Source organism: Penaeus monodon, chromosome 1 (genome assembly GCF_015228065.2).
Source record: "Penaeus monodon isolate SGIC_2016 chromosome 1, NSTDA_Pmon_1, whole genome shotgun sequence".
In the NCBI taxonomy this organism is placed as follows: Eukaryota; Metazoa; Arthropoda; class Malacostraca; order Decapoda; family Penaeidae; genus Penaeus; species Penaeus monodon.
The window spans coordinates 36,144,646-36,152,145 of NC_051386.1; positions in this window are offsets into that span (position 1 = coordinate 36,144,646).

Consider the following 7,500-nt stretch of genomic DNA (forward strand, 5'->3'; position numbering starts at 1 on the left):
TACATAATTTTACTGCTTCATAGCCCATTATGTCTCAGAGAATGAAATTGGAATTACAACCATAAGTCATAGGCTTTACGATATCCTATATCATAAATTTGTAATTTGTTTCCATATATTCTTCATATTTCCCCAAGATGAAGGGATATTGACCAACCATTCTCAAGAAAACTTGTCTTAATGCAGTGTTATTTGTTTTATCAGTCATATCTTATTCGCAGGAGTGGCCTACTTCGCTCTTCACAACATCTTTCATGTTGTATTTACCCCCTTTGAATCGTCTGTAATACCTTCTTATGACAGCGTCTCAAGTGAAGGCGAAGGAAATCAACCGTTTCACTTTGATAACATCTCAAGACTTCATTTTCTTCTTCAGTTCACTTTATGATAGGATCAGCAGCCATCTTTAGGTTTTATCTATACAGTGTTTAAAAAAGTTAGAAGGAGAATAAAAAATTTGGGTTTTCTGACAAAGACGTAATATCGAAAGGGCCCATTTACTGTGAAATATCTTTACTTTTGTAGACCAATTTTTGGTTGCAAAATGAAAAAAACACTCCACTGTAATGAAACTTTGTCTTCGTAAATAAAAACCCCCGATTTAAGTTTTCATCAGTTTTTGTCAAAAAATACTGGAAATCACAAATAAAAGAAAGAGAAGTAAAAAAAAATAAGAAAAGAATAAAAGACATTTCCTATGAAAATCCTTTCTAAACATCTAATAGAGCGCCCTGCCCTTTGATCTCAGCCGACTAAGTGTACCTTTCCTTCTTGCACTCTCAGACTTGGTTTATTCTGCTTCAGTACAAAAAACCCAAAATCGAGAAGGTATGAACTTTTCTTCTCATTTTTTTGCTTTTTAAATCACACAAAAAATGGGCATAAAGGGATATAACAAACAAGGAGGGCATGATATTCGAAAAATACTTTAAGGGATGAAAAAAATCTGAACAAATCACTGGTAAACGTATTTACTAAAAAAAATAAATTCACATTCCCACTCCCTAACATTTTTTATTTGAAAAAAAGGAAGGCAAAAACTATAATACGATGGGTTTGCCCATCTCAAGCACCGACAATGGGGAACAGTTTTGTATACCCTAAATATTTAGGGGGGAAAGAAAAATGTTTGAAATACCTTTCTAAAGTGATTCAAAATGTAAAAAGTGGGAAAAACATATATATGTTTTTACATATTAGCTTTATTATACACACACAAATTAATATAGATAGATAGATATAAACATTATTTCCCCCTTAGGAAACTAGCAAGACTCCCCAATACATTTTGCAGTGATACCTTTGGTGAGAGAATGCAAAAATCTTTCCACTGCATGGGGACGTTAAGGGTTTTTTGTCATCCCCAAAAACGTGTTTCATTTTAGCCTCATCGCCCGTGAGTCATTTTAAAGGGCCCCGTTTCCGCCTTGTGAACAAAATTCTATTGATTTGGGATGCAAGCAGAAGTTAGCAAGTTTTTCTACCTTATTATGGCGCAGACTTAATTTTTTTGCAGTTTTGAGCGTTTTTTCGTAGCAAAGGGATTGAATGTGAGGTATTTTCTCTGCCCTCCCCCCGGATGTTGGACTGGGTCATAATGGGACGTTCTCCGAATCTGTACAGGGGCTTGTTTGCTTGAGTTTTGCGAAGTTCGGTTTCGCCGGGCCTTTCCTTAGGCCGGCCTGGTCAGCTTTTAGGCTGTCTCTTTTGTTGGTCTGACACTCGGTGCACCGTGGCGGTGGGTGCCACAGGCGCCCCTGAGCCGTGGAGTAAGCATCTACATAATCTCTTTCCCAGCACGACGGCTGTTTCGTGGGTTTGATTTAAAGAATTGCGTTCACGAAATTCTCCAAGTAGTGTATCAGTGTGGCGTTCGGCTCGCCGCAATGATGCAACACCTCTCTTCACTTTCTAGGGTTTTGTATAATCGCCATGCACAGTGGTAACCTAGGCGATTCTGTGAAAAAGATTGGGTACCTCGTTGTTTATTCAGAGGTCCCAGTTTTTCATAGCCTGTGGCATTGAGACCAGCGGCCGGGGGGGAATGTCCTTTTCCCCTTCTGTAAAGCTGCAGGGGGAAAGGAGTGGCCGCCCCCCTAATTCCCTCCTAAGTAAATTTGGCCTGATGTTTTTATCAGGGGTTTGGGGGGAACCGGCCGTTTTCGGCTAATCTGCAGCAAGCTCATTCCCCTTACCCCTATATGGCGGGGAAACCCCAGTTTTATAATTCTTCTACCTGAGCAAGCACCCTTGTTTTTTGTGCCGATGGTTGTCAGGAGTGATGTGTCAGTGGGGAGCGCTGCGAAGACAGTCGAGGGCCCTTTTGGGTCGTGGTAGACCACATGCCCTTTTCCCTCATGGACGGGGGTTCTCAGTGCCCCCATAAAAGGGGGGGCGTTGTCTGTTACCCTATGGATTTTGGGGGGGACCTTTGCTGCAAACCCGGGCGCGCATTTGGGGGTAAGGGATCGACCACCCTTTGTGTAATATGTTCGGCCCCCCGGAGGGGTGTGGTTGAAGACCCTCTGGGTTCTCCCTTTAGGCTAGGCGTACAATATTCATTTTTTTGCTTGCCGTCTCATGCCCGAGAAACTCTATCGAGTTTGTGCCCACGGCGGAGCTTCGAAAAGTCGGGTGTGGGGAGTCCATCCCCTTTGGCCAGTAGTGGTTCTTTGAGCTGATGGCGTATTAGCCCCCTGGCTGGGAGACAGCCGGGGTTTGTTTGCAAACAGTCGTTATTTTGTTCTGGGCGTTGACATTTTGGTCTTGGGCTTGTTTTCCTGGGACCCTGGATGCCCTGTGATAAATTGGGTGCCGTTAGATCAATTCTGAGGCCCAAAGGGGGGAAGGGTTTGTTCCGCAGGAGTGAGGACCTTTGCCCACCTTGGGGCACCCAGAATGACCCTGGCGGCTTTGTTTTTGGGTGTCCCAACGGTTTTATATTTTCCTTTATGCCAACAGGCGAGGGGGCATAGTTACAATGGGCCTGAAGATGTACGAGAATGATTTATACTCTGTGTCTGGCCCCTATGCGTCTTCCACTCATTTCTCTCATGACAGACAGTTTGCCCTTTTTTCGGTCAAGCAGGTAGGGGCCTCCGGCGGAAGGAGAGGGTCCGGGTTATCTTACCCCAAGGTACAGGTATCCTGAACCCCCTCCAAGTCCCTTCCGATTTTCAGACTTGTGCCTGAACTCTCTGTTCAAAACCCTGGCTTGGGGTTTGGCTGCAGAGATCTTTAGCCCGTCCTGCAACATCCTCGGATACCAAGTCCAGACAACGCTGGCTTTTTTTAGGCAAATTTTCAGTGGAGATGATAGCAAAAACGTCTGCAAGGAGATGATCTTGCACCCCACTGGGAGGGTTTTTGTTTAGGTACAGGAATTAGTGTTTAAAAAGGGTGGACTGAGAACCCCACCCTGTGGGTTCCCTTTTTTAGTGGAGTGCTGTGATAGGTGACCTTGGAATTTGACTTGGGTGTTCTATTGTAAGTAGTCACCTATCCAAGCCAGAGCTTACCCTGATTCCCTTTTTGGATCAGGCTTCCTAATGGCAAAAGGACTTGCCAATTGAAGCCCTTTTCCCCGGTCAAGGAATACTGCCACAGATGCGCCCTGTTTTTGTCTCAAGAGGGGCTATGCTTGCGCTGTGCTCATGCCCCTGGGGAACCGTGGAGGTTTCGTTGGGGGTCCCCTTTTCCCTTTGGGGCCCGGGTTTTGTACCCTCCTCTCGGCGTTTTGGGCCGACAGCTGAGGAGAGAATGGGGGGGTACTTCCCCCGGGCCCTTTGGGTTTTGGGAGGGAAAATAGGGAGCCCTCTTCCGCCTGGGGTGGGAAATTTCCCAGGACCGTTGATGAGTTGCAGGAAAAGCAAGCTCACTACCAGTCCCGGCGGGAGAGATGGGGTACGAGATCCCCTCATCCCCCGGGGGCTGAGTTGCAACTGGCTTGTGTGATCTTTAGTTCCCTCAGAGAAAAGATAAGTGGTTATCGGGTTCGGTGCCCTTTTCTGATGTGAGCAAGTCGTCTGGTTTAGGGTTCTTGTTTTGCCCTCAGTTGGCTGGCAGATGTCGGGTTCTCGCAGAAAACTCTTGCGCCAGTCTGTGGGGCCTCTCCTGGGGGTCGTGGTGCGGCATTGGGGGCTGGCGGCTGGTGGCCGCTGCCCCATTGCCATAGCTCTGAGGGGGTGGTACGGTGATCGAAAGACTCACACCTTTCCAGCCATTTTTTCCCCCTCACTCTGCGGGCATTTTCCTGGCCCCCTCACAGCCCCCCTTGGAGGCAGGTTGTGGGGGGTTCTTTCCCTTCGGAAATTTTTTCGGCAAGTTTCCCCGGGGTTTGACCTCCCAATCTCGTTTTAAAGTACCAGGCGCCCTTGTGACCCGGGCCCCCCGGGCCGATTTTTGGGTAGCGTGAGGCTCCTCAAAATGGCTTTAAAAAGCTGGCTTGCAGTTCCCACATTTGGCTCTTGGGGTTCTTTTGCTTCTCAGACAGGGGCCCAAGGCGCTCTGGAAACCTCCCAGTTGGTTTTGTCTTTTTTCCATTTTGGTTCGGTGGGGTTTTTCGGCGGGCCACTACCCATGAGGGCGTACAGGGGCTTTTAGATCTTACCTATAGAATCCTCTAGGAACCATATGGAACCTTTAATTGTAATACACTGCGATGTTTGAAGTTTTCAACAAGAGCTTAAACTCACACATCCGGTAGTAAGGGGTTTAAAGATTGGTTTCCATATGTCAGTACATAAGAAAACTCTGGTTGGGTGGCAGCATATTTTGGGTACTTGGGAATGGGAAAGGGTTGGAAGGGCCCAAAGGGAGTCCCGTTTGGCCCTAGGATGTTTTTTTCCTCTTCGACACACGATTTAAATCCTGGGTTCAAAATTTGTCTGTCCTGTAATGGATCAAAGCCATCGTTGGAAAGTCTTTCAGAGCCTTAGTGACCTTTTTCTTGCTCTGACGCTTTTTGGGATTTACAGAACCCTAGTACCCGAGGTTTATTTTCCTGCCAACTACTTTTGGAAGGTGTTAGCTGCAGGGTGAATTTTTGTGGAAGTTTCAACAAAATCTTTAACATGGAAAAAATTAAAAAAATCTTTATTACGCAATGATCTAAAAAGATTTAGTCTGCATATGAAATGTATCTCTTCACCCACAGCTGGTTCTATTAACCCCCGCAAAAAATATTTGAAAAGGTTTTTTCCCTCCCCAAACTCTTCCTCAAGGGTTTCACAAAGTGTCTCCCCAGAAGTTTTGCCGGGCCCTTAAATCTCCCAAGGGAAGAGATGAATCAGGAAACCCAAGTAGTTTCCAAATATCTATGATGAAATTATGTGAGGAGGTAGATGGATGCAATAGGTAAGATCGTGCCAAGCCTGCTCCAGTCTTCACCCGCAGTGTCATCTGTATGGTGGCCGAACGAAATCCCCCATTAAAAGACAGTGACTTTAAAATTGGAATCCCCACAGGGTATTTAGATTTTCCCTGTTCATAATTTTTTTTAGGCATACACATACGGGGTAATGAAGATATATATTGCAATTCCTCCCATTTTTATAAAGACTCTACAATCTTTTGTCAGGGTATCTATTTCTTTTGATAATATATCAATAAATATCTTACAAATAAAATAAAATTTATTAAAAATCAAAAATATATATTTTTTCTGAAGTATAAAAGATTGATAAACATTATGATAATTAAATTTTATTGAAAATATTAGTCTCCTAAAGGGAAATAGTAAGACCCTCATGTCACAAGACTCCCCAAAAAATTTTTAGTGTATATGGGGGAGACAGGTAATAGTCTTTGGTCTGAGAAAGTTGACATCTTTCCACTACATGTTAAAGGCACTTGGACCCCCACAAAATGCTTACTTTAGCCCCACGCCATTGGGCAGTTTGGGTTGCCCGATTTTTATCTTTTTAATAAACTTCTACTTTTTATTTGGGGGATGCTGGTACCCCAAATGCAAGATCATCTCTAACTCTCGCAGTTTTTTTTCTAGAGGTAGTCTCCCCTGTTCCCCCCATTTCAGTGAAGAGAACTTTGAGCGGGTTTAAGTTGGTGTGTAGAAGGAAGCAAACATCCAGGGTGAGCGGCATCTGCCTTTTCCTTCTATCAGCTTGCTCATTCCCCCTGAAGCAACAGTGCTGCACCCCAAAAAAGGTTTTCTTTATGTGTGATTCATTGCAAGCTAATCTTTAACCCCCTCACCACTGGATGTGAGAGTTTAAGCTCTTGACTACTTGCAAGGGACTAGAAATCACAATATATTACAATAGAATGGGTTTTTAAGATATCAAAATCACCTGACTGCTGCAAGGATGGATGTAAAATTTCAGTGAAGATGAAGCTGTTGAGAAAGACTGCCAATGTATCTTTCCTTTTTTAGTGCTGCAATCCCACACCATTTTTAGATTTGATCCCTTTTGTAATATTGCATATGATCCTTGGAGCAGAAGTGTGTTGAAGAAATCTCTCCTGACTTTGCCCCAGAATCTTCCTGTCCCCTTTTGATTTAAACCAAGGAGGGGGTTAAAACATAACCTTAGTGAGTTTAAAAAAAGATCTTCCACAAGATCCTCATTCTCCTACCATAGGATTTACTATCCTAAGGGGGTTTTAAAACCAAAATTTGGTATGGAGATTTATACAGATTCGAGAGGTCATTGTGAACTGAGTCCAACATTCAGAGAACAGTGGGAGTTGCAGATGAATAAGCCTCCATAGTCATGTTTATTACAAATAAGCGCTCGATAGAGCCACAGAAATGTTGTGCAGCCTGCACCCCAAGATAGATGGGAAAGAACCCCAAAATAATAAGTGCTTTTGTAGCCTTCACCTTTAAATGTTTGATGTGAGGCACCCATGTACACCTCGAGTAAAAAATTAGACCCAAGTACTTCACCTCTTGAACAAATTGCAATGGGGTTCCTCCTAAATAGAGGGAAAGGAACTTTCCTCATTTGTGGAAATGCATAGCCATGGTCGTGCTTGGAGAAAATTGGAACTCATGGTGTGTTGCCCACTGCACAACCTGATTTATTGCAGGCTGCATGTGTCCTTGCACATCCTGAAAGTTTCCTCCTGAGCAGTATAGTGTAAAGTCATCCACATACAGATTACACGAGACAGCATCTCCTTGATGAAGACATGAATATCTGCCACTCCAGAAGTGAACTCTGCCTAACAGAGTGTGTGTACATATATATATAAATATAAGCCGTTTTACCGCGGTGGGGCGACTTCAGCTCCCAATGACCTGGTAAGCTGGACCAGATGGCTATCAGTACTGGAAAGGTTAGACAAAATGGCCCTCAGCTGCATCAGTGTCTAGGGGGGGGGGGGTGCACCCACTCCTAGTTTATTAAATCTTGGATCAGAGAGAACTCTCCATATATTTGCTTTGCATCATGTCCTGAAACAGCTAACCTGGAGGGTTAGCAATATTGCATGCTGCATACTGTAGCTAGCAAAACCTCTCTTTGATTCTCTATTCTG